General features: G+C 40.9%; 1 protein-coding gene across 2 annotated transcripts in view; it reads left to right on the top strand.

Moving 5' to 3' along the window:
- Positions 1-25,604, top strand: part of RAG1 (recombination activating 1) — a 38,385-nt gene that overhangs the window by 5,514 nt on the left and 7,267 nt on the right. For both annotated transcript variants that reach the window (XM_078058180.1, XM_078058181.1), the window contains exons 2-4: positions 377-738; positions 6,099-6,244; positions 6,742-6,807. The gene's annotated coding sequence lies outside the window, so the exon portion shown is untranslated. The remainder of the gene's footprint in view (positions 1-376; positions 739-6,098; positions 6,245-6,741; positions 6,808-25,604) is intronic.

Below are 25,604 nucleotides of genomic sequence, written 5' to 3'. Positions count from 1 at the left end.
ATGTGCCGTACGGACTCTTTCCCTCTGTCCTGGCAGTCGCTACTTCTGCTGCAATTTATTGACCACAGTAAGTCACAAGGCCCCAGCTGGTATAAAGGTTTGGGGGAATCGATTCTCCTTCATCTTGAGAGGAGTTGCAAAGTCCCATTGCAAAAGGTGTAGATTCAGGTAAGGGTGAAAAATTGTGAGCATTTTGCAATCAATAGACCACCATTATTTTCTGCTTGGATTTTAAAAATTTCCTTTTTTAAAATCTCTCTCTCTTTTTTTTTAACTTTTTAAAATTTTTCAGTCAAGTACCGATTTCAGTTGTATTTAAAACAAAAACAAAAACAAAAACTTTAGTACTACTATTTTGATCTGTTTCTATCCACAGAACACTCCTGACGCCAAGTGTGTGGAGTTTTATTTCCTCATACCAACCAATTCTGCCGCTTTCTGGGCACCCACTGGATGGACTACAATTTAATTCAATTCTGACACTAACTACTCAGAGTTACTGAGCACAGACCCCACAGTACTACAAGACGGCCCCCACTCCAGATGTCAGTCCCAAGTCTGGGCAACTCTACTTCTGACTTACCAGCCATGAAGTTGGGGGTTTCCCATGACCCCTGCCTCATATAATTGGCTAAAATGGCTCACGGAACTCTGAGAATCATTTTACTTAATATTACTGATTTTTTATAAAGGAATACAACTCAGGAACAGCTGGATGGAAGAGATGGATAAGGCAAGGTATGTGCAAAGGGCCTAGAAACTTCCATGCCTTCTCTAGGCATGCTGTCCTCCCAGAACCTCCATGTGTTCACCAGCTCAGAAGCTTTTGAGCCCTGGTGGGGGTAGTGCTGAAAGTTTCAACCCTCTTATCACATGGTTGGTTCCTCTGGCAACAAGCCCGCATCCCAAAGCTAAACAGGAGCCCACCAAGAGTAGCCTTATTTGCATAAACGCAGATATAGTTGAAAGGGGCTTATAATGAATAATAAAAGCTGCTACCCTTAACCCTATCACTCAGGAAATTCTAAGCATTTTAGGAGCTTTGTGCCAGGAACCAGAGACAAAGATCAAATATATTTGTCTATCACAAATACATTTAGACCTACACATTCCCATTTGAGTAAGGCTTCGGGTATTCTACCAGTTACCACATGTTAACATGTGGTGGTCTTCTTTTTTTCTTACCCTGTAAATAGTCTAAAGTTGTAGTTCTACTTTCCTTTTTGATCTAATAGCCATGTAAGGTTATGTTTTAAAATGTTCAAATCATCAGGATTTTCTCTTTATCTTTAACTAATAACTAATAACTAATAACTATCGTTATTAGTGACTCCATTATATTACATTTTGATTGGAGGATATGTCTCAGATAATTGTGTTGCATCAAGGTCTATTATTATATGGGCAATCTTCGAAAAGGTTTCATGGGTGCCTGAAAAGAAATTGTGGACATTTTTAAATTGTATGTAAAATTTGAGATAGATCTGTATGTAAGTTCAAATACATTAATTAGAATACATGAAGTCTTGAAGTACACACACATATAATTTATCACAGACAGAGTAGAATGTTAAATATCCTCTTACAAGCAAGTTTCCGTCCATTTATCCTCTTTTTTTTTGTTTTAAATATTTCAATGCTTTGTCATTAATATATGAAAGATAATTATTAGTTCATCATTTTAGATTATGTATAATTTAATTTCTGGTCTTTATCAGGCATTCATTTAGATCTGCCTGACTACAGTGAATCCCTATCAAGCTCCTTTATTCTGTGTCAGGAGCAAGAATTCCCATCCCCTTCAAGGCCCTTCTAGCTAGAATAAGAATCAAATTGACATGAGACTGATTAACAGGGGAAAATCAAATTTAATAGCATTCATCTATGTGGACAAGGAAATTCCAAAGACAGGCAAAATGAGGTATATGTCATTCTGAACTAAGGAGAAGGTGGTTGGGGTCTGGGACTTCAAAGGGAAGGAATGTAATTTATAGGAAGAGGAAAAACAGTAACGGTTTGGTGGACAAGTGTTTGCTGGGCCACTGGGAAACAATGGGGCATAGAGGACTTTGGCCAATAGGTCTTGCTAGGTTCCTCCCTATCATACCTAGTTCATATAATAATGTAGTTATCTATGGTGATAGCGTCCTTCCTGCAGTAGGGTCCTCTCTCTCTCTCAGTTCTTTTTAGGGGGCTCCTGGCTGGCTCAGTCGGTAGAGCATGAGACTCTTGATCTTCAAGTCATGAATTCAAGAGCTGCATTGGGTGTGGAGCCTAGTTTAAAAAAAAAATCTTTTTAGGCAGTTGAGAGGGAGGTAAAGAACTTTTCCTGAATCTACTGAGTTTTTGTTACTTTTAAACTTAAAATTATCTTCATGCTGAAGTGGCCCAATTTGGTGCGGCCTACTCTTGGCCCCTACATCTGATACAGAGTTAATGGTTAAGTGATCTTTTCTTTCACATCTTGGGGAAACGATGATAAGAAAAAAGTAGAAACAAGTGTATTGTTTGTCATAATCAATGTGGATGGGTGAAACTCACCTGTTAAAAGGGAAGGACTGGATTAAAATACTAAATCCAATTATATACTATTTACAAAAATCTCAGTTCAAATGAAATACTGTTAGTCAAAACAAGAAACAACTCAAATGGCCACCAACAGTAAATGCGTAAGTAAATTGTGGTATATTCATACAATAGAATACTTTATAGCAATGAAATGGAAGCAGAGCTCACTGTATCTTCAAACATTAAGATGAATAAAAAATGTCAGACAGAAAAAAAATTTTATTACTATTTAATTTATACAGATTTCAAAAACTTGTACTTAGGGATGTATTCCCAGATAGGAGAAGCATAAAACAAAAACAGAAAGTGTTTGCTTTAAGGGATGAACAAGAAGGGACATAAAAGGACATTTAAGGCTGGCAATATACTATTTCTTAATTTGAGTTGTAGCTCTGTATAAGCACTCATCAAATACGTAATTTTTTATTTTTTATTTTATTTTTTTGCACATTTTTTTTTTTTTTTTTTTTTTTTAAAGATTTTATTTATTTGTTTGAGAGAGAGACACAGCGAGAGAGGGAACACAAGCAGGGGGAGTGGGAGAGGGAGAAGCAGGCCCCCCGTGGAGCAGGGAGCCCGATGTGGGGCTCGATCCCAGGACCCTGGGATCATGACCTGAGCCGAAGGCAGACGCTTAACGACTGAGCCACCCAGGCGCCCCTGCACATTTATTTTTTAACACATGAATAGAGCATTTTATCAGTTTCCTGTGGTGCTTAATAAATTATCACATATGTAGCAGCTTAAAACAACATCCATTTATTATCTCACTGTTTCTTTCAAAAATTATTTTATTTTTAATTTTTTCCCCAGCTTTATTGAAATATAATTGACATGCAACACTGTGTAAGTTTAAGGTGTAAAACCCATTGGTTTGATATATTTTACATTTTGCAAAATGATTACCACCATAGCATTAGCTAACACCTCTTTCCCAGTGCATAATTTTTTAACATAAAATTTACCGTCGTAACCACTTTTAAGCGTACAGTTCGGTGGCCCTAAGTACATTCCCATTGTTGTGCACCCGTCACCACCATCCATCCCTGGAGCATTCTCATCTTCCCAAACTGAAACTCTGTCCCCATTAAACAACTCCTCATCTTCCCCATCCCTCCAGGCCTGGCAACCACCATTATACTTTCTGTCTCCATGGGTTTAACTCTTCTAAGCACCTCATAGAAGTGGAATCCTACGTTATTTGTCTCCGTTTTCTTGGTGGCTGTTAGCCAGGGGCCTGCTCTCACTTATGAGGTGGGCTGCCTACCTTTCCCTATCTTTTCCTTCCCTGCTTCTTCAAAGCAGCAAGGGAGAAAGGTCTCTCTCCTGGCTACCAAGATAGGGTCTTAGGACGTAACATAGTCAAAGGTGTGGTTGCCACCTTCACCGTGTTCCCTCGCTTAAAGCAAGTCACAGGTTCTATCTGAATTCAAGAGGAAGAGATTTGCACATAAATGATTTTATGCACTCTTCTGTATGAGGAATGTATTAATAGCACATTTTAAAAAAATGAATAAATTAAAAGGCTAAAATGGCATGGATAGGTAAAAAGATCTATCTATCTATCTATGAATTACCTATAGTAAATTGAAAACAAAAACAAAAACAAAAAAAAACAATGCAAACAGCAAGGGTTATCCTAACCATAGTGGAAATGAAAGAAAAAGCATCAAATAGAATAATGAAGGTCATTTTATATTGATCATACTTCATAATTTTTTAAAAAGAGTTTATTTATTTATTTGAGAGAGAGATAACGAGAGAGCACAAGCAGTGAGGAGAGGGAGAAGTAGACTCCCCGCTGAGCAGGGAGCCCGATGCGGGGCTGGATCCCAGGACCCCAGGATCATGACCTGAGTCAAAGGCAGACGCTTAACTGACTGAGCCAACCAGGTGCCCCCATAATTTTTGTTTTTTAAAGGTAATTTTTTCCATGAATGGATATTTTCAAGATTCTTTATTATTCTTTAAACTTCAAAATGTTAAAAGCCTGTGTCTTGGAAGAGATCTCTGCTCATTATCTTTATCAGAATATGGTGATGATCTTCCCCTCTTTGTTTAGTGCTGGAAAACTGACTTCAGTTCTATCTGGAGTAAGGCTTTTATTCCATTTGGTTTAACTGGATTCAATTAACTTTGGGGGAACACCACCATTTTTGGGAGTTCACATCACCATTTCGTTTGTCCCGGAGTATCTATCCCTATCTTTTTTTATCTTTTTATTTTCATCTCTTTATTCATGTCCTGTGTGATCAGAGAGTGTTTCTCCAGTTTGTCTTCTGTACCACCAATTTGAAAATTGGTCTTTTATAGCATCCAGTGTATTTGTCTTATGTCTTCTCCCTGGGTGTTAGTTTCATTGCCCTTCCTTCTTATCTTGGCTTATCTCCTCATCGAGGCTCCTTCTTGTTCAATCGAGGCGATTCTTTCTAGGGACAAAAGTAAATAAATATTTTCCCATTTTTCTTCTGATTCAGAGAAAGCATTTCCCACTGAATTATTTGGTCATCAGAACAGTGTTACTTTGTGCTATAAAATTTCTTCATAGATCTCATATTGATTGAGTTCTATTATTCATCCTAGAAAGAGGAGAATTCTATGTAGAGCTGATGTTAAAGAATACTTATGTCTACTTCAATCGGAACACTCAGATCTGCCCTCCCCGGGGCTTCCTGCAGTTCCAGCTTGAGTTTAAGGCTGGACCTACCTTGGTAGGAAAAACAATGCTGGCTTTCTCACCAAATGTAAAACTCTTCAATGCAAATGCAAAGAGACTCACATTGGGATAGTTCTTACTTGATTCAACGGGTTCTTATTTGGCAGAATAAGAAGGCCAATAAGGAGAGGCACCTGACCTATTGTATATTTGCAGACCCCTTTTAGTTTCATGACATTTTTTTTTTTTATGTGGTAAAATAAATCCATAGTCATTGAACTCAGAATAAATCTTAGGTGCATCTAAAGCTGCAGTTCCAAAGAGGCAGAGAGGATTTTAGGGGGGCTTTTGAGAGGCTCTTTAACCTTGCCCTCAGCCTGTTTTTCTGGTTAGTGCAGTACTGCTTGCCTGGAATGGATTTGTATTCTTTCCTTTGGAGCCAGCTTCCCAGATACTTGAACAGCTGCTTGTCTGAGGCAGATTCTTCTGCTCCACGCTCCAAGGCCTTTCTACTTTGAGCAACCCTGCTCATCAGGGCAGCCTCCATTCCCATCTTCAAGTTGGAAGGTATCCCTGGGGCCTCACTTCTATCATCAATGGGCTTTCTCTTTTCTCCTCCTCGCCCCCCTTCCTTTCCCTCTACCTCCTTCGTTTTGCTTTCCTGTTTTCCTTCCAGCCTATTTTCTCTGAAAAAACTGAAGAGTGGATGGGGATCCTGTTATGGCCTCAGTTGTGTCCCTTAAAATTCATATGTTGGATCCCTAACACCCAATGTGACTGTATTTGGAGACAGGGCCTTAAAAGGGGCCATTAAGGCTAAATGATACCATATGAATGGTTTCTAATCCAATAGGACTGGTGTCTTTCCATGCAGAGGAACAGGCAGCAGGGACACGTGAGCACAGAGGAACGACCCAGTGGGAACACAGCAAGAAGGCGGCCATCTGCGAGGCTGCAGGAGAAACCATACCTACTGACCCTTTGGCCTTGGACTTCCCACCTCCGGAACTGTCAGAAATAGTTTGTGTTTAAGCCACCCTGTCTGTGGTATTTTGTTACAAGAACCCAAGCAGACTAATACACACCTCATCTTACCCATCATTCTGCTAATCTGTAGGGATTCCTCCTGGGGATCCTGGCATATGTCTCATTTTTATCACTAATACCTGATCCTGCTGAATTTTTCTTGCATTTTAGATGTTTTATAGGCTTTTTAATGGGCACTGGAAAAGAAGGGTCTGCTTGGGTTTCCCTTAATCTCTGAAACTTCACATTTTTTATGGTCTCTAGCATGTAATTTAGCAGTTATATCCTATCTTGTTCCATTCATTAATAGCAACAGCTTTAATATCATCTGCCCAATTAACCTATAGCTTGCAAGCAGCAGGTTATTATGTTCTGTAATTCCTGTCTAACACCATGCTACGCTTAAAAATGCTGGAGGGTTGGTTGATTGATTTAAAACCTTGAATTGGATTCAGGGCACAGGGATCTTCTTGATTCTTTCTGTTTCCTAGGTTCAGATGGTGAATTCAGATTCCATGAGGAGTGAGGATGGGGGGCTGGGCCTTCTGCCAACAAATGTGAGTATTTTGGAGCCCCCAGTTCTGGTTTCCACACGAAATGATGTGCTGGTCTGTCGTTTTCCTTGGGGACCTAGAGGCAGATGTAGACAAACAGCAGGTGAGGAGGAAGGGCAGTTGGAGCGGGCTGAGGCTGTAAACAACCCGAGCTATATTAAGGTCTTGCTTGGGCAGCACTGGTCTCAATGCTGCCACCCACTGGGCATTTCCTGAATTGACTTTCCACAGTCTGGGCAGGGACAGGTGTGGAATGATTTGTAACACAAAGGAGTCTTGGAGTTGGGAGGAGTCTTACCCATCATATCCTTTGGTGTTTTACAAAGCCCTGTGGTGGTACGTGAAATGATTTTAGGTGGGATACCAGATGATTTTAGGTGGAGACATACTCACGTGGGATGTGCATTAACAGCGAATTGCTTTTCCAATGTTCTTTGAGTCCTTTTGATACTGGAAAGGAGAAAGTATCTGTCTGATGCCGGTAGACCTTGGCACTCGATAACCTTCCTTTCTAACAGAGAAAGCGTTTTCCCTCCTAGATTGTTTTTCTGTTACTACCATTAGATAACATATGAAAATCTTTCCTCACATGAACAAGGTGACTTCCTTTAGAGGCAAACATTAAATAATAGTGCAGGTGGTTTGAATAGGGCGAAACTTGTGAAGGTGGCACACAGTGAAATTGTGGGCATCCCCTCCCTCCCCTTTGCTTCTTTTGTAATCTTTCACTGAGAGGCTGACTTGGGATTTGGGATCATTAGTTAGTGGCATCTGTTAAGAGAAGGATGCCCATAAAAAAGGAGAGGCTCCCCAGAAGTAACCAGATCTTGGCATCTGGATGGACTTCCACAACGGCAATGCTTGACACCCCGAGAAGGTCTCTTAGCAGCCACCCTTCCACTGGTCACCAGAGGAAACAGAGAAGAGCAGTGCTGGGAGAAAGAATATTAAAATTTGGGAGTGTAGTCTCTGTGGCATTAAAAGACATGAGAAACTGGGGGACTTTCAGTCATATCAAAGGGGCATATGAGCTGGCAGGGCTGTGCAGAGGTGACAAAGCTAGGTGTCAATAGTTGTTGATCTTGGGGTCTTAAATCACATTTTGGATTATTTTCAATAATCAAATAATTATGGTTACATGTTATATACTTCAATATATAAAAATATGAAAAAATAGAAACTATATATAAAAATTATATAAAAACTATATATAATATATAAATGTTAAAGTATATATTTTAATATATAAAATATATAAAAATATAAAATAAAAATGTATAAATAAAAATTATGTAAAATATATAAAATAAAAAATGCATAAAACTATAAAAATACATAAAAACTATAAAATATATATTAAAAACTATATATACAAATAGAAACTATCTATAAAATCCATATGCAGAGCAATTACATATCTCGGTTGTGGAAGTAAGTGAATTTCTTTATTTTCAGAAGCCAACTGAGTCACCATTAGGAACTACCATTCAATCTGAAGACAGACAAATTAATCTAAACAGTGCCTCATTTTCCCAATCATTTTAGATGAAACCAATCACTCCTGTATTTTCTCTCCTGTCCTCTATCCTTCTTCCTTGGTGGCACCGACATTTCTGACATTATGGTTTGGAGATGGAAGGTGGGAGCCTGGCTGACATATGCTTAGGGGCTTGGATGTGGACTTCATCACATCCCAGTATCTGTGGACATAACTCTTTTTCATCACTGGTCATCTGACTTTAGTTCTGCTTCCTCCTCTCTCCACTGCCTGTGTCCTTTTCAGACTCCAGCCTCAGAGAACCCATGGCCTTGTCTCTGACCTCTGATCCCCTGCACCCCCACACAGTGTCATCAGCTCTGTTGCTGGGCCTCATAAAGGCGTCCTTCAGTACAACTGTGAGATTTTGCTCATTTTTCCAGGTTAAACCCAGGAAGTCAGATACTCTGTGCTCTCAGATTCCCCAAACGTGTTGGGACATGGCTATTGTTACCTCCCCTTCTCCCAACTTTGTTCAAGCTGGGCTGAGCCCAGGGTCCCTTCTTGGGGGCTCTCATCAGCATCTCTATCTTGCTCGGTCTGTCTCCTCTCCTCCACCTCTGCTTCCAAAACCCCTTCTCCTCCCCAGGATATTGATCACATCTGGAAATGGGATGGCCTAGAACTTGGTCCAAATCTATTGGAATCTCTTGGAAGGTTAAGAATTGTCTTTGTTCTCCCTCCCAAGATAGTGGCAGTGGCCTGCCTGAGTTCCTCTTGCTGAAAAAGGGAATGCATTGATTCATGATTCAAAGTCTATCTAGCAGTGTACATAATACTAGAAAGAATGTATACATATATAGGCTTTCAAAAACGTTTTCCCCTTCACTTTTGAATTTAAATAAAATATGTTGCTTTTTTCCCTTAAGATTTAGAAACATTTTTATTCAATATCACTTAAAAAATTAAACTTATTTTGAAGTTAACAGATTTACATGGAGTTGTAAGAAATAATAAAGATTCTATGTACTCTTTACTGTGTCCCTGGATGGTAACATTTTGCAACAGTATAGTACAATATCACAAGCAGCAGACTGACCTTAATGCCGTCAAGATATAGGAGTTTGCAGCACTACTAGCATCTCTTACATTGTCTCTCCACAGCCATACTCACTTCGTTCCCACCCCTACACCCTCCTTAACCCTTGGCCACCACGAACCTGTTCTCCATTTCTAAAAGTTTGTCATTTCAGGAATGTTACATAAATGGGATCATATAGTGTGTAAACTTTTGGAGTTAGGGTTTTTTTTTCCTACTTAGCATAATCTCTGGAGATTCATCCAAGTTGTATATCACTAGTTTGTTCCTTTTCATTGCTGAGTACTACAGTATTGACAGACCACAATTTGTTTAACTATTCACCTGTTAAAGGACATCTGGATTATTTCTATTTTTTAGCTATTGCAAATGAAGCTGCTGTGAACATTTGTGTACAAGTGTTTGGGTGAACATAATTTTTATTTCTCTGGGATACTCAGGAGTGCAGTTCTTGGGTCATATGGTAGTTGCATGTTTAGTTTTCTTAAATAGGCTTTTTAAAAGATTTATTTATTGGGGCATCTGGGTTGCTCAGTCGGTTAGCGTCTGCCTTCAGCTCAGGTCATGATCCCAGGGTCCTGGGATCAAGCCCCATGAGCCCCACGTCAGGCTCCCTGTTTCTCCCTCTCCTCCCCACTGCTGCTTTGGAGACTAGATGAAGCAAGGAACCAATTCTTCAGCTCTTCCCTAGAACCTTCCAAAATTCAAAAGTTACTGGAAGAATCCAGAAGCTTCTCTCCAGTACAGTTCCCCTTTCTGAAGGCAGCCAGTGTTACTACTTTCTTGCTCATCTTTCCAGAGATATTTGATGCATATACAAGCAAAATATGTTTGCACATATTTCCCCCCTCTTTTTAGCTGTGCAATAGCATGTACATTGTTCTGTTCCCTGCTTTTCCCCCACTAACAAGAACTCTTAGAGATTGTTCCATATAAATACAGTTTCTTTTTTCCTTTTTATGTGTTCATTATATTCCATTGAAAAGATAGTGACAATGTTAGTTCTCAGTGTTTTATTACTGTAAACAGGTCTTAATTAATTTTGTACATGTATCGTTTTGTTTGCATTCAAGTATATTTGAATGTCCCTAGGATAAGTTAGTAGATGTGGAATTTCTAGGTCAAAGTATTGGTGCATGTTATGGACTGACCTGTGTTGTCCCCAAATTCATCTTGAAGCTTTAATCCTCAATGTGACCATATTTGGAGATAGTGCCTTTAAAGAGGTAATTAAGGATAGATGAGGTCACAAGGTTAAAGTTCTAATCCAGTAGAACTGATGTCCTTATAAGAAGAGGAAGATACACCAGAATTCACACACAAAGAGAAAAGACCATGTGAAGACACAGCAAGAAGGCAGCCATCTTCAAACCAAGGAAACCAGCCTCGCCAGGAACCAACCCTACCACAACCCTTGATCTTGGACTTCTAGTCTTGAGAACCATGAGAAAATAAATTTCTGTTTTTTATGCCACCCAGTCTGTGGTATCGTTATGGCAGCCCATGCAAACTACTACAGTGCATAAGTAATTTTGACAATGATTGCCAAATTTGCTGTCCGTGAAGACTGGACTGATTTGTATTTCTCCCAGTCTCTGCTCTTCTGCTAATGGACATTTACATTATTTTTAATGTTCATAAAAACACAGTGCTGCAATGAACATCTTTTTAATTGGTTTTTTAAGAAAGACTTTAAAAAGTAGTTTATTTGACTTTCTGATTAATAATTGTACACCTGATCAAAAGATAGTCAGATACTTGCTTAAATCAGAAACCCAAATTTGACCCAATTAAGCAAAATAAATAAATAAATAAAGGAGCTATTGGCTTTTATAACTCAGGAAAGTTTTCAATTTTTACCTCGCTCACCAGTATTAAGACAGGCTCTAAAGTTTCAAACGTTTCACTCATTAAATTAAGCTTATGATGTTATCCCAAATTTCCAGGAAGCCATGGTTTCTTAGAAGATTCACAATGGCAGAAGAAAAGATCTGCGTGTATGCTAGTCAGGACTTGTTATGGTTTTGTGGGACAGAAATCCAAATCAGCCTAGCTTAAGGAGAAAATGGAATTTCTTGGCTTTTATCATGGAGAAGCCTCTGAGGTTCAGGCCCAGTTGGATCCAAGAGTTTAAATGATGTCATCAGTTCTTCCTTACTGCCTCTCTCCTTCTCCTGCCTACTTGGATTTCATTCCCATGTAGATTTTGTCATAAGGTGAGATGATGGCCTTGGCAGCTACAGACTTATAAAATCCTTTGGGTCCACAACCTTGGAGAGAGGAGGGTGGTCCCCCTCTCTCAATTGTTCAGAAAGACTCTGCCTGTGAGGGTCATGTGACTAACTCTGGCCAATTCTAAGGAATTGGGAAATTTGATTGGAGCTGCCCTTGGTTCAGTGGGGAAGGCAGGGCTGTGAGACTGATCACCCTGGTAGAGTCACTATAAGTGGGGGAGGGGCTGGCCTCAGTTCGACAGACAGAAAAGAACTGATATCAACTTTCTTTTTTTTAAACTTTTTTTTATTAACATATAATGTATTATTTGTTTCAGGGGTACAGGTCTGTGATTCATCAGTCTTACACAATTCACAGCGCTCACCATAGCACATACCCTCCCCAATGTCCATCACCCAGCCACCCCATCCCTCCCACCTCCCTCCACTCCAGCAACCCTCAGTTTGTTTCCTGAGATTAAGAGTCTCTTATGGTTTGTCTCCCTCTCCGGTTTCGTCTTGTTTCACTTTTCCCTCCCTTCCCCTATGGTCCTCTGTCTTGTTTCTCAAACTTCTCATATCAGTGAGATCATATGATACTGTCTTTCTCTGATTGACTTATTTCGCTTAGCATAATACCCTCTAGTTCCATCCACCTCATTGCAGATGGCAAGATTTCATTTTTGATGGCTGCATAATATTCCATTGTATATATGATATCAACTCTCTTATAGAAAATCAAATTATAGTCAAAATGTTGCTTGCTGAAAATCCAACCAAAGCAAAAGGATTTAGTTGGGTGATTCAAAAGCATAATGATTTCAGGCAATGATAGCTTGAGGAGTTCTTCAACCCGTACACACCCCAATGATAGGAAGATGGCATTTTTGGGGTTGACAGCCCCCTTTCTTTGGTGAATATATGTGTATATCTGTAGGTCTTTCTGACTTCAACTTTCTAAGTTTCCATTCATGACTACATTAATTTTCTAGGGCTACCATAGCAAAGCACTATGGACTGAGTGGCTTAAACACCAGAATTTATTGTCTCACAGTTCTAGAAGCTTGAGGTCTGAGATCAAAGTGTCAGCAGGGTTGGTTTCTTCTGAGTCTGGTTTGCTCTCTCCTTGTCTGTAGATGGCCATCTTCTCCCTTGCCTTCACATAGTCTTTCTTCTGTGTGTGTCTGTGTCCTCATCTTTTCTTATAAGGACACCAGTGCTTTTGGATTATGACCTTATTTTAATTTAATTATCTCTTTAAAGACTCTATCTTCAAATACAGTCAATTCTGAGGTACTAGGCATTAGGAATTCAACATATGAATTTTGAGGTGACACAATTCAGCTCATAACAATAACCAACCACCTCACTTTGGTTAATAAATTCTTTTCATATTTTAATATCTGTCCTCAAGTTTTGTTTGGCCTGGAAACTATTGTATTTTCTCCTCTTGAGGTGACTTTTCACATCTTTGTTCTGATTTGTTGTGGATTGATTTTATAGTATAACTCTAAGAAGGCAAACTTAATTCAAAAATTTTTAGGGGGTGGATATTTCTCCAGTATACCCATTTAGCACCTAATGTTTATTAAATGCCTACATAGCATCAGACTCTGAGCCAGGCATTTTCCTCTAATTATTTAATCCTCGTAAGGATTCTAGAAAGTAGGTGCTACCCATTTTTACATAAGGCTAAACTGAGAAAATCATCACTCCAGTGTGGTTACATGAATGATTCAAGGTCACAGAGCTACATAGTGACAGAGCAGAAAATACATCTCATATCTCTCGACTCTTGATTCATAATCTCACTATCTCTCTCTACCCTACCAACTACCCCAGATTTGTTTATTGTAATTCCACGTTAGACTGCATGTTCCTAGAAGTCAGAGGCAGCTGTGATGGTTACTTTTATGTGTCAACTTGACTGGATCCAAAGTGTTCAGATATTTGGCTAACCACTATTTCTAGCTGTGTCTGTGAGGATGTTTCTGGATGATATTAGCATTTCAATCAGTAGACTGAGTGAAGCAGTTTGTCCTCTTCAGTGTGGATAGGCATCATCTAATCTGTTTAGGGCCTAAATAGATCAAAAATGTGGTGGAAGGGAGAATTCTCTCTCTCTCTCTGTCTCTCTTTGCCTGACTGTTCCAGCTGGGACATCAGTCTTCTCCTGCCCTTAGACTGGGTCTTACACCACTGGCTGGCCTGGGTCCTAGCTTACAAATGGGACTGCTCAGCCTCCATAATCATATGAGCTACTTCCTCATAATAAATTCCTCTCCTAGGTCTCTAGAATAGAGATATCTCCTATTGGTCGTGTTTCTCTGGAGAACCCTGTCTAATACGGCAGTGTCTAATGTAATATTTTAGGCAGAGAGGATAGCAAGCAGAGGTGTATATGGACTTTTTGGGGACCAGCACAAGGGTCAGTGTGGCTGTAGTAAGTGGGTGGAAAAAGTAATGCTCCTTGTTTGTCCTTGTGAAGTCTTTGGCTTTTACTCTAACCAAGATGGGGAGCCACAGGAGGGTTTTGATCAGAGAAGTAAAATGATCTGACTTATCATTTTAACAGGACTAGAATTTGTTGACTGATTTGATGTGAGGATTTAGAGAAAGATAAATGAAGGATGACTTTAGGAGTTTACCTTAAACTAAGGAGTTAGTTGCCTTTAAAGAAGGTGAAAAGACTGTGAGGAGAGAGGGTTTTGGGGGAGGATGGGGAGCTCTTGAGGCAACGTTGTGTTTAACTGAGTGCTAAGCATCTGAAGTGTATTAGCTCATTTAATTCTCCTAAGAACATTACCAGGTAATACTATTTTTTAAAAATAATATTTATTTATTTATTTGAGGGAGAGAGAGAACAGAGGGAGAGTGAGAGGGAAAAGCAGATTCCCCACTGAGCAGAGACCACTGTGGGACTTGATCCCAGGACCCTGAGATCGTGACCTGAGCCGAAGGCAGCTGCTTAACCAACTGAGCCACCCAGGTGCCCCACCAGGAACTACTATGACTCCCATTTTCAAATAAGGAAATAAAGTCAGAGAGGTTAAGAAATGTGCCCAAGATCCCACAGCTTGCAAGAGTTGGGGCTAGAATTTAACTCAGGTTTGTTTCAGCCCAAAGCCTGCAGTACCCAGGACCACAGCCCAACACCATGCAGATAATAGTGGCCATGATAGCCATATGTGCTCATGAAGACTGAGGCCTAATGAGCATCCTCAGATTTGACCACCTAAAGAGCTTCCTCCTCCTTGGTAGGTGGATAAGGGAAGTGTCCAGGAGGAGAGATTTGATCCATACAGTAATAGTCTGCTTGGGCTGCCATAACCAAATACCACAGAGTGTGTGGTTTAAACAACAGAAATTTATTTTCTCACAGGTCTGGAAGCTAGAGGTCAGAGGTCAAGATGTCTCAGGTTTGGTTTCTTTGGCTTGTTGTTGGCCCCTTCTCTTTGTGTCCTCATGTGGTCTTCTGTGCTTGTGCATCTCTAGATGTGACCTCATTTCTTCTTGAAAGGACATCAGTCAGATTGGATTAGGGCCCACCCCAAAGACTTCATTTTGTCTTTATCACCTCTTTAAAGGCTCTCTCTCTAAATACAGTTACATGGGGGTTATGATTTCATCATGTGAATTTTGGGAGACACAGTTCACCCTGTAACACTCACCTTCAGGTCAACGGGCATAAACCACAAATTATTTTAACACTATACTATGTTACTGTTTGTTACCAAGGAGAAGTAACTTTGTTGGAGAAAGGGAGTCATGAGTCCAGGCTGCCAAAAGGCCATTGAACCTGGAGTTGATTCCTGGTATCTTACACATAGTTTCTACTTAATGGTTTGTGGGTGATGAGAAAAAGAGAAGCCACAAAAAGACCTAGGAGGTCTCAGAACACTTCATGATGTCATGTTGCTGAGAACATTTTTTTTTTTTTTTTGGTCTAATATATGTAATACATGCTAGTGAAAGATAATCATGGGTTTTTGTTATGGTTGGTGATTTTTTGGAGGGGTGAGGGGTATTGAAGAGATTGGAAATGTTGAGGGATGTTGGAGGAGAATGATGGTATATTCTTTTTTGCTACAAGTACAAAGGACGGCAAATCTCAACTAAAGCTCAACTCAGCTAGTTCCCCCCTTCTTATCACAAAACAAAGATATTTTTTAAGATTGACATGAAGACAGGAAAGAGTAGAATCCAGATTGGTCTTTATAGAATTTTTTAAAAGATTTTATTTATTTATTTGACAGAGAGAGACACAGCGAGGGAGGGAACACAAGCAGGGGCAGTGGGAGAGGGAGAAGCCAGCTTCCCACTGAGCGGGGAGCCTAATGCAGGGCTCGATCCCAGGACCCTGGGTTCATGACCTGAGCCAAAGGCAGACGCTTAATGACTGAGCCACCCAGGCACCCCGGTCTTTATAGAAACTTATATAATGAAGTAACTTATTACTACTAATAGCCATCCCTAGATGTGGAAATAAAGATACAAACATTTCTCTTTTCTGTAATAATAATGGCAAAGTGAGGTTTTACTTGCATTTGGAAATTGTGCTCTTTGTTTGAGTGGGAGGAATGTCCCAGGAAAAATATATAAAAGATAAACATTTAAATCACATAGTAAATTATAAACTATTTTTTTAGAAACATATTACAGAAAATTCAATGGCAGATTTTTGCATGAAAATAATTAGGAGTTGATTCTACCTTTCCATCTCTCTCTAGAACCACTATTCATAAGTTGAAAAGAGCATAGTTTTTCATTAACATTTATTAAAAATATAGCAATTGTTCTCATTATATAGAAAATCAAGCCACATAGTAACTATTGACAGAAACACAGTTAAATTAAATCAAATTGCAGTTAAAGTCCCTTTGTTTAAAAGTATCATTTTCTCACCCTCCCAAAATTATTGTGAAATTTTGGGAACCCCTAAATTGTAGAGCTTTTTGTTGCCTAGTGTGGCTTTTTGTAAAATTGTCTTTTGCTGTCCTGCAAGTACTCATTTCAGGCTATTATGTTTACCCTAGGCTGAGAAAGCTCATTCCTCAAACTTGAATTCTAGCTTTAAGAAATTTCGATCAAATTCATCCTACACTGATGTTTGAACTCATTCTTAGACCCTTACAGCTAAATAGGACAAGGAAGAAAGACACAACTTCCTGTATTTGGGGCTTGAAGATGGGATGGGTGCCTGCAAATTAGAAAGGATGTGTAGTAGAGTCCTAAACACTGGACAACACTTCTCAATTCCTCAGACTCCCTCATGAGGACACAGTCTTCATGTCTTCACTTGTTTGAGGAGTGAGGAGAAGGTATTTGTTACATATTTTCTGGGGCCAGTTAGCAGTAGCGAGTTTCATGTTGGACCCTTGACTTCAGTGGAAGACTGCAGTTAACTAGGTGTGGGGTCTTGAGCAAGTTGCTTGGATTGCCCCAGCTTTTGGCATTGTTTCTTCGTCTATAGGAATTATGGGGGACTCCTACAGAGGTAGGTGATGGTGGAGGGGAAGGTTAGGGAGGATAGAAGCTGGGATAAGGGGAGGATAGAAGTTGGGATAAGGAGAGGAGAGAAGAGAACCAAACTTAATGACTCCTGAAACCAGTTGGGATCCAACTTCATGAGACTTTTTAGTTTCATGAATGGCTTTTCCTGAGAGACTTTTTTGCCCACATGATGGCAGTAATTGTATAGAAACAGCCTCGCTAACATCAGAAAGCCCGCTGCGGCACTCCTGAATTTGTGGAGAATGAGCTGCAGCTGACGTTTAGAGCAATTAATAACACATTAGAAAATTTACTAACAGGGATAATCCACATTGAGTTAATTAGAAAGCAATTTCAAGACTGGGGAAGTGGGGGAGGAATGAGCACGTGGAGATGCTGGCTCTCTTCTCCCAGTGCTGGGGCAAGTTTGCATGATCACTGAAGGCTCTCATCTAGCAGTGACCTATTAAGGTTCTGCTTCTTTGCCAACTCAAGTTCCTTTCCAGGCTGAGGGAAGCCAGATGGCATGGGGGCGGGAGAGGGAGGGATGCTCCCTTTCCAGCGTAGTGGAATGAATCTTGTCCTGGGATCCTAGAGACTTGGTTTGTAATGCTGTTTCTGCTACTAATTCCCTCCTGTGACATTGAGCAGGATACTGCCCTTCGGGGACTGTTTCTCACCTGGAAGATGTGTTCATCGGGTCAGATAACCTCCAAGTTCCCTTTTAGCTCTGGCATTCAGGTTGGTGATGTTAGGAGGCAGGAGTTTTGCAAGCTGGAGATACATAGATACAAGCTTATATATGTAATCACGATGTCAGTAAATAGCATCTGCTGGATTATGATAAGAGCACAAAATGCCACGTTCACACACTCAGACCACGGCTGCAGGAGTAGATTTTGATTGATATCAGCACCTGGAGCTCATGGCTCTCTGGGAAGAAATTGAATTTGAAAAGTTCTCTTAAAAGGGCCTGCAGAGAGCCAAGGGGAATAAGTGTAGGCAACTTGCTAAGGAGAGTTGGGGGCTCCGAAGCAGAGGCTGGGGAAAGGAGGGACAGCCTGCCAGGTGTGAATGCCCAGAGGGAGCCAGGTCAGTGCAGGGCCTGTGGACACGTCCAGGATTAACCGCAGCTAATCACTCAGCTGGGAGTGCTGCCCTCAAGGCTGGAAACTGGCATCGAATCGTCCAAACGCTGGTTTGGCCTTTTCATACTTTTCCTCCTGCTAAATTTGGCCAGGATCTGTCAGCAGTGCTTTATTTTTAATTTGCTTGGAACAACGTGGCATCCTAGGCAGCTCTGACTTCGCTGTTTTATGATGGAAGTGCAAGTTTGCTCCAGGTGGGGTTTGTCACGTGGGAAAGATCTGGAGCAAGAATGTTGGGTAGAATTTTAGTGGCCAGGAAAAGGGACAGAATTCATGGCTCAGCTTCTTTTTCCAGATGATCCACGGGAGGTCTTAATTCTCTGCAGAGGGCAGGTGACAGTCACACGTTTTCAACATGGACGGGAAAAAGGCCCCGGCTGTCATGGGGAAGAACAAGGAAATATTGGAAATCCTGCCCTTGAAGAATCTGATATATACAAATCCAGACTTTTATAAAAAAAATTAGAAGAGTATATCTTCATACGCACCCAATATTTTATTTTGCCTCATTTAAAATTCATTAATAGTACTTTTACTTATTTGTAAATCTCATGGTTTTTTTTTTCTATTTTATTTTTATTTATTTATTTATTTTTTTAAAGATTTTATTTATTTATTTGAGAGAGAGAGAATGAGAGAGAGCACATGAGAGGGGGGAGGGTCAGAGGGAGAAGCAGACTCCCTGCTGAGCAGGGAGCCCGATGCGGGACTCGATCCAGGGACTCCAGGATCATGACCTGAGCCGAAGGCAGTCGCTTAACCAACTGAGCCACCCAGGCGCCCTTTTTTTTTCTATTTTAAAGGTAACACATGACTGATAAAAAATTAGACAATACAAAAATCTATGATAAATATGGTAAAAAAAAAAAAAAAAAAGACCAAGCTCTCTTGCTAACTGACCCTCTGCCCCTGGCCCCTCTGGCCTGGTGTATATTCTTTGATGAGTCTCTGTGAACATCTAACTTCCCTAAGAAAAATTGAAAAGGATTCCATTTATGAATTTTTGAGCTTAGAGAAATTTTCCAACTCTGGTTTGGGCTTGAAGGGTGACCCACTGACACTGTTTGCTTGGACTTCAGGAAAGTTCCAGAAAAGTGGGATGGTTGGCCACCTTAGTTTCACTTAACTTCTAGGTGAGTGTTTAGAACTGAAGCCTGCCTGATCCTTGAGGGCTGGGACTCACTGCTTTTTCTAATTCCGGGAGATATTTCCTGTTTCCTTCAACATGAAGCAAGAACATCTGGCCCTTTCTCTTTCTGTGAGTCCAGTAAAGATGCAGGGTTTTGGAGTATGGGAGGATGGATGGGAAGGGCATCTTCTTCCATGTCCGCTGTGTTGTGTCTCCTCTTTACCTGACCCCACTGAATGAAGAGGGCCATAAAGCCCACCCATCCTGGAGGCCCTACTTCCTGCTGATCTGAACATGGACACCGTCTTTAGAAAATTCTCAGCTCCCACCTGCCTGGTCTTACAGTGTCATATGAACCTCAGGTGAGGGGTCTAACCCCTTGGACACAAACACACCGAAGCGCCTAGAAGCCACAGGCCATCTCTCCCAATGTGATTGCAATGGCTTCTGTTCTGTTGTTAGCTTAGTGAGCAGGAGCTGTGTCCTTAGGACTGTTGTGCTGTTAAATAGGCCCAAGTGCAAAATAGTGGAAATATAAGAGGAATGTTTATGAGGGCAGCACAGCGCAGAGAAATCCTTGCACCTGCCTCTTTGACAGTTTTTGCTAAGAATCAAATGAGAACAAGAGGATCCCTCACATATTATAATGCTGGACAGAGAGGAACTTTGGGGATAAAGCTGACCTAAGAACTATGAATGGGGTTTGAAACAGAGATGGTACTAAGTATACGGAAGGACATTCTTGAGTCGTCTCCCACTACGACTACAAGTTGGCTTTCAATATTCTTTTACAGTGGAGTGGAGTGGTTAAGGGCCCCCACATTTACCAGTTAGTGGCTGTGTGACCACGGATAAGTTCTCCATTGCTCTGAACTTGTATTGCTTCTCTTTAGAGATAATAATGTCAAATGTATAGATTGTTGGGATGATTAAATAATATGTAAGGCACTTAGAGGCCTGGCCTATTGCTCGGGGCTAAAATGATCAATTTATAGATGAGGAGATTCTGGCTCCCAAAGTTTAAGTAATGTATTGAAGACCTGAGGCAAGATTCAAATCCAAGTCAAATCTGTTGACTTCAAAATGCTAGTCATGTTTGAAACCCAGTGTTGTTGCAAGGAGCGCAACCTTCCCTGACTGAGAATTGACCCGGTAGGAGGATTCTGGGACGGGTTTGGATCTTATTTCAAAATAATAATAAAAATTATCGCAGAGTCAGTATTTGATGAGTTTCTCCTAAGGGCAGACACTGTCCCCGTTATTTTCCTGGGATAACTCTCACCGTATAATCTCACTGACTCTGAGGTATATGCTATTAGTATTTCTTACAGATGAGGAAACTGAGGCACAGAGCTATCGAATCTTTTGGCAGAAGCCAGAGCTTATGTTGACAAGTTCATGTCCAACCCAAACAGTCTTGGGGAGTGAGCTGGCAGCTCTGGCCATTCTCCAGCACACACCCGGGACACCTGGGACACCCGGGTCCCCGGCTAAGCTCCCTGAAGAGCCAGGTGCCAGCTGGAGCTGGGGGCTCCTGGCCTGTGATTGGCTGCTGGCTTGTGTGGTTAGCCATCTGTGGTGGGGAGGCTGGGAAGGACAGTGGAAGCTGATAAATAATGCAGCAGTCTGCTCTGGGGGACCAGAGAGCAAAGAGGGGGAGGAGAACACACTTTGCCTTCTCTTCGGTATCAAGTAATATCAACCGAATTACAGACATCCCAACACTTTGGCCAGGCAGCCTGCTGAGCAAGGTAACACTCGTAACTTTCATGCCCTGAGCCACAATATTTATTACATTTTTATGTTTCTCATCAGAAGGACTTGGGCTTTTTTTTCCTTGCAGAGGACGAGGGGAAGGATCAAGGGAAGCTAACAACGATTTGATTTTTCTTTTTCTAATGTATAAAAATTGGAAAGGAGTAAGAAGCTAAGTTTCGAAGACAATGTAGATTCACAGAGAAGATACAGACATCCAAATTGCTGTAAATGAATACTGTGGGTAGAGGAAACCTTTAAGGAGTGCTTCTCGAATGGATGAGTAAATAAATGATCAGAAGGAAAGGTGACTCTTGGAAAGAAATGGTGTGCTTGTCCAGGCATGATAAATAAATCAGCAAGCGAATTCCATGGTGGGAGGAAATGTAGTTTCCCAGGTATTCCCGGGTATTGCCAGCAATTTCCTGAATTCAATTCGAGTAGGTAGGACACCAGCTTTTCTCAAAGTGTGACCATGGGCTACCCATAGCAGGATCCCTGAAATGCTTAACAAATGCAATTTCTGGACTCCATCCTAGATAAACTGAGTGAGACTCTCTGGAACCTGATGATCTGCAGTTTTTTTTTTTTTAAACACAAGCTCCCCAGTGATTCTAATACATAATGATTTTTGAGAATTGCCACTGTAGAGACCCTACACAGAGATTATGTTCTTGAACTGGGATTCCAGACCAGGGGTTGGGACAGTGCCCTTCTCTTTCTGAAGTAGTTCAAGCAAGAAGTTGCCTGGAGGAAGGGAAAGAATCTTTGGGTCATTTTGTGGATGCCTAAGACTTATAGAAAGGCTGCTGATGCTGTCAACTTTTTGATGACAGTGTTTGGCAGAAAGTAGAGAATAGCATTTATGGAGTGAATGGATGGATGCATGGGTGGGATAGGTGCGACAACGAGGGGTCACACTTGGGCACGCAGTGCTCACTTGGACATTGTATACAGATCAAGTTGAAGATGTGGAGAGGGCAGATTGTGGGCCAAGGGCTAGGACGTCGGTGTGTGTAGGGTGTGTAGGGTGTGTCGGGTGGGAGGTGGTGCCGCTGCTGTGATTCAGCCTCCTGAAGTAACTAGTAGATGCCACCTGGGCCAAGCCATCCCAGCCTGGTTCGTCCAGATGCATCTGTGCCCTGTGTTGATGAAGACCCCACAGCTGTGATGGCAGGTGATGGCCACACTGAGGTGGCTGTGCCTCCTGGGGACAGGGCTGAGCCGGCGAGTGAGGCTGGTCTGCTGCTGAGACCTTTTGTTAGCAGAAAGATCGGGCATTTGTAAGATTCCCGAGTGTCGAACAATGACCACATGATAACTCTTACTTAATCCCAACTTCGTGCTCTGTAGAGGTCCATATTTTAGTTCCCTTTCTACACGTTTACCAAAAAAGAAAAATGAGGTTGCTGATCAGATTTGAGGCTTAGCCAGGTCTTAAAACTTTTGGGAAGGTGGGGGGAGGGCGGATTTAGGAAGTAATAAAGAGAAGTAACAATGGGTACATATAAATCTAGTCTTTAAAACATTTTTTCCCTAAAGTAAATTGATCACAAAATTAAAAAAAATAATACGTGTTTGTGGTGAAAAATTAAAATGATGTAAGAATGAATAAATAGAAAATTAAAGAGACCTTCTTACCAGTGTCTATTCTATTTTTGGAGAGTAAACATTGTTAAGATTTTAGTGCGTATGCTCCCAGAATGTGTGTACTTGTAGGTGTGGGCAAATGTACATGAATGGAATCCTAATAGCTATTGTTGTCCTGTCTTCTGCTTTGTCATGTGGGTATCTTTCAGCATCATTGATGCATATAGAAATTGCACATATGCATTAATGCTTATGGAAATGTTAAATGTCTCTGTTGTTTTCCATTGTATATCTGGACCCATAGTTTTTTAATAATGCCCTCTTGGTGATTATTTATGCTATTTCCTGTTTTTTTAAAGGAACAAAGAATTTTTTTAAAACAAATCTCTTTCTGTGTCTCGGTCTCTCTCCATGAAATATTCACTGTGGGAATAACCTGTGGAATGTTTATTCCCACACAAGAAATAACCTGTAGGAATGTTTCTATAGAATAACTTCCTAAAAGCAAGTTGATTGCACCAAAGATAAGATATAGTTAAACTTTTAAAGAACATTGCTAAATTGTTCGCTAGAGATATTATACCAATTTATACTCCTCCCAAGAATGTATGAAGATACTTGCATTTCCCCATACCTTCATTAATGCTGAGTAATAATATTTTTAATCTTTGTTAACCAGATAGATAAAACATACCTCATTAGATCTAGTTATTAAAAGTTCTACCTTTCGGGGGGCGCCTGGGTGGCTCAGTCGTTAGGCGTCTGCCTTCAGCTCAGGTCATGATCCCAGGGTCCTGGGATCGAGCCCTGCATCGGGCTCTCTGCTCTGCAGGAAGCCTGCTTCTCCCTCTCCCACTCCCCCTGCTTGTGTTCCCTCTCTCACTGTGTCTCTCTCTGTCAAATAAATAAAATCTTAAAAAAAAAAATAAATAAAAGTTCTACCTTCTAAAAGTAATACATGTTTAGTTCAGAAAAAGTAGAAATCATAGGTAAGGATGAAAAATATAAAACATCCATAGCTGGGGTACCTGGCTGGCTCAGTTGGTAGAGCATGTGACTCTTAATCTCGGGGTTGTGAGTTCGAGCCCCATTTTGGGTGTAGAGATTACTTAAAAAATAAAATATTTTTTTTAAAAGAAAATAAAACATCTGTAGCGTCCACAGATAACCATGATTAGCATCTTGGTGTGTATTCCCCTCAAAGCAAGAATAATAACACAGCCCTTCTAACCCCTTCTTGCTTCTAGTTTGGATAAAGTTTTAGCAGTTGAATTGAAAACAAAACAACAAATACATTTGATTTGGATGCCAATGGCTAATAACTGGTTGGTGATGTTCTGCTTTCTCTGGGAGTATTTAAACAAAATGTGTTTTGGCAGATTTTGACATAACATTTCAGGCCAGTGGGAGTCAGGAGGGGAGTGGGTAGGGAGGGGAGGTAGTTCTAGAGATCCCTCCAACATGCCTGTGGTTGACTTACTCATTGTGAAAGTTCATTATTTAGCTCTGGAGATGGTGATGCAGTTTTTAAAAATAAAAACGCAAAATATCTTGGAAATCAGAGAGCAAGCATGCTAGGAAAAGACTGGGTCGGAAAAGTCTAATGGAATGAAAAGGCATTTGGGAAGGAGTTCCAGCCAATGGGGCAGGGGAGACCTGGGAGGCCTTCACACCTGCCGCAGGATAGAATTTAGGAACGTAACTAAACCCTAAGCAATGTTGAGGTGTTTGCTGGGCTGCAGTTGAAATACTTTTGAGGTTAATGAGACCTTTGAGATGGTTGAAATTGTTTAGATCTCACACTGTCCTGCACATAGAACAATTTAACAGGATTTCCTTTTTAACCATGTCTTGGAAACTGGCTTTTAGTTTTCATGAAGAACATCAGCCTCTGAAGCCTAGAGCATGCAAGATGGAACAACCTTCAGTAGTTTAAAGGGATGACTTAAAAAGAACTTTGGGGGACGCCTGGGTGGCTCAGTCATTAAGCGTCTGCCTTTGGCTCAGGTCATGGTCCCAGGGTCCTAGAATCGAGCCCCGCATCGGGCTCCCTGCTCAGCGGGAAGCCCGATTCTCCCTCTCCCACTCCCCCTGCTTGTGTTCCTGCTCGTGCTCTCTCTCTGTGTCAAATAAATAAATAAAATCTTAAAAAAAAAAAAAAAGAAAAGAAGAACTTTGGTAGCAGCCATCAGGATTGGCCGTTGCACCTCCTTCCCCCCAGGCCCCACCCCACCCTGGCTATTCATCTGAGGATTAGTCTCCATGACCACACGACTATATAAAAATATCATCAAGCTGGTTCGTTCATTTTTTTAAAATATTTTATTTATTTGTGTATTTAGAGAGAGAAAGAGAGAACATGAGCTGGGTTGTGGGGGGAGGGAGGTGCAGAGGGAGAGAGAGAATCTCAAGCAGATGCCCCACTGAGCACGAAGCCTGATATGGGGCTCAGTCCCACGACCCTGAGATCATGACCTGAGCCGAAATCAGGAGTCGGACGCCCAACCGACTGTGTCATTCCAGGCGCCCCAATCTGGTTAGTTAATTAATTGAGGGGGAAAAAGTTTTGCTTGACATAGTTTGTGGGTCAAGAGTGTTAACCCTGGCAAATTTGGGAGAGATAGATGATGAGTTGAAACACAGCTGCTGTTTTCCCAGTGATGTGTACTCAGGAATTTTGAAAATATTGGGCTAATTGTATCTAGAGAGGACTCAAATGGCATTTGCAGATTTTTCTCTGCAGCACTACTCAGATTGGTAGGGTTTCCTGGCATATGCAATTGCTAATATTTTTTTATCAAAAGAAAAATATTACTCCTGCCTCTTCTTATTACAAACTATAAAGCTAATGACCATTGTCCAGTAATGACTTCCAGGATGGCTTGTGTGATTTTTA

This window comes from Halichoerus grypus, chromosome 11 (genome assembly GCF_964656455.1).
Source record: "Halichoerus grypus chromosome 11, mHalGry1.hap1.1, whole genome shotgun sequence".
NCBI lineage: Eukaryota > Metazoa > Chordata > Mammalia > Carnivora > Phocidae > Halichoerus > Halichoerus grypus.
Note: the sequence above shows the minus strand (reverse complement) of the source record. Positions and strands in the feature narration are given on the sequence as shown.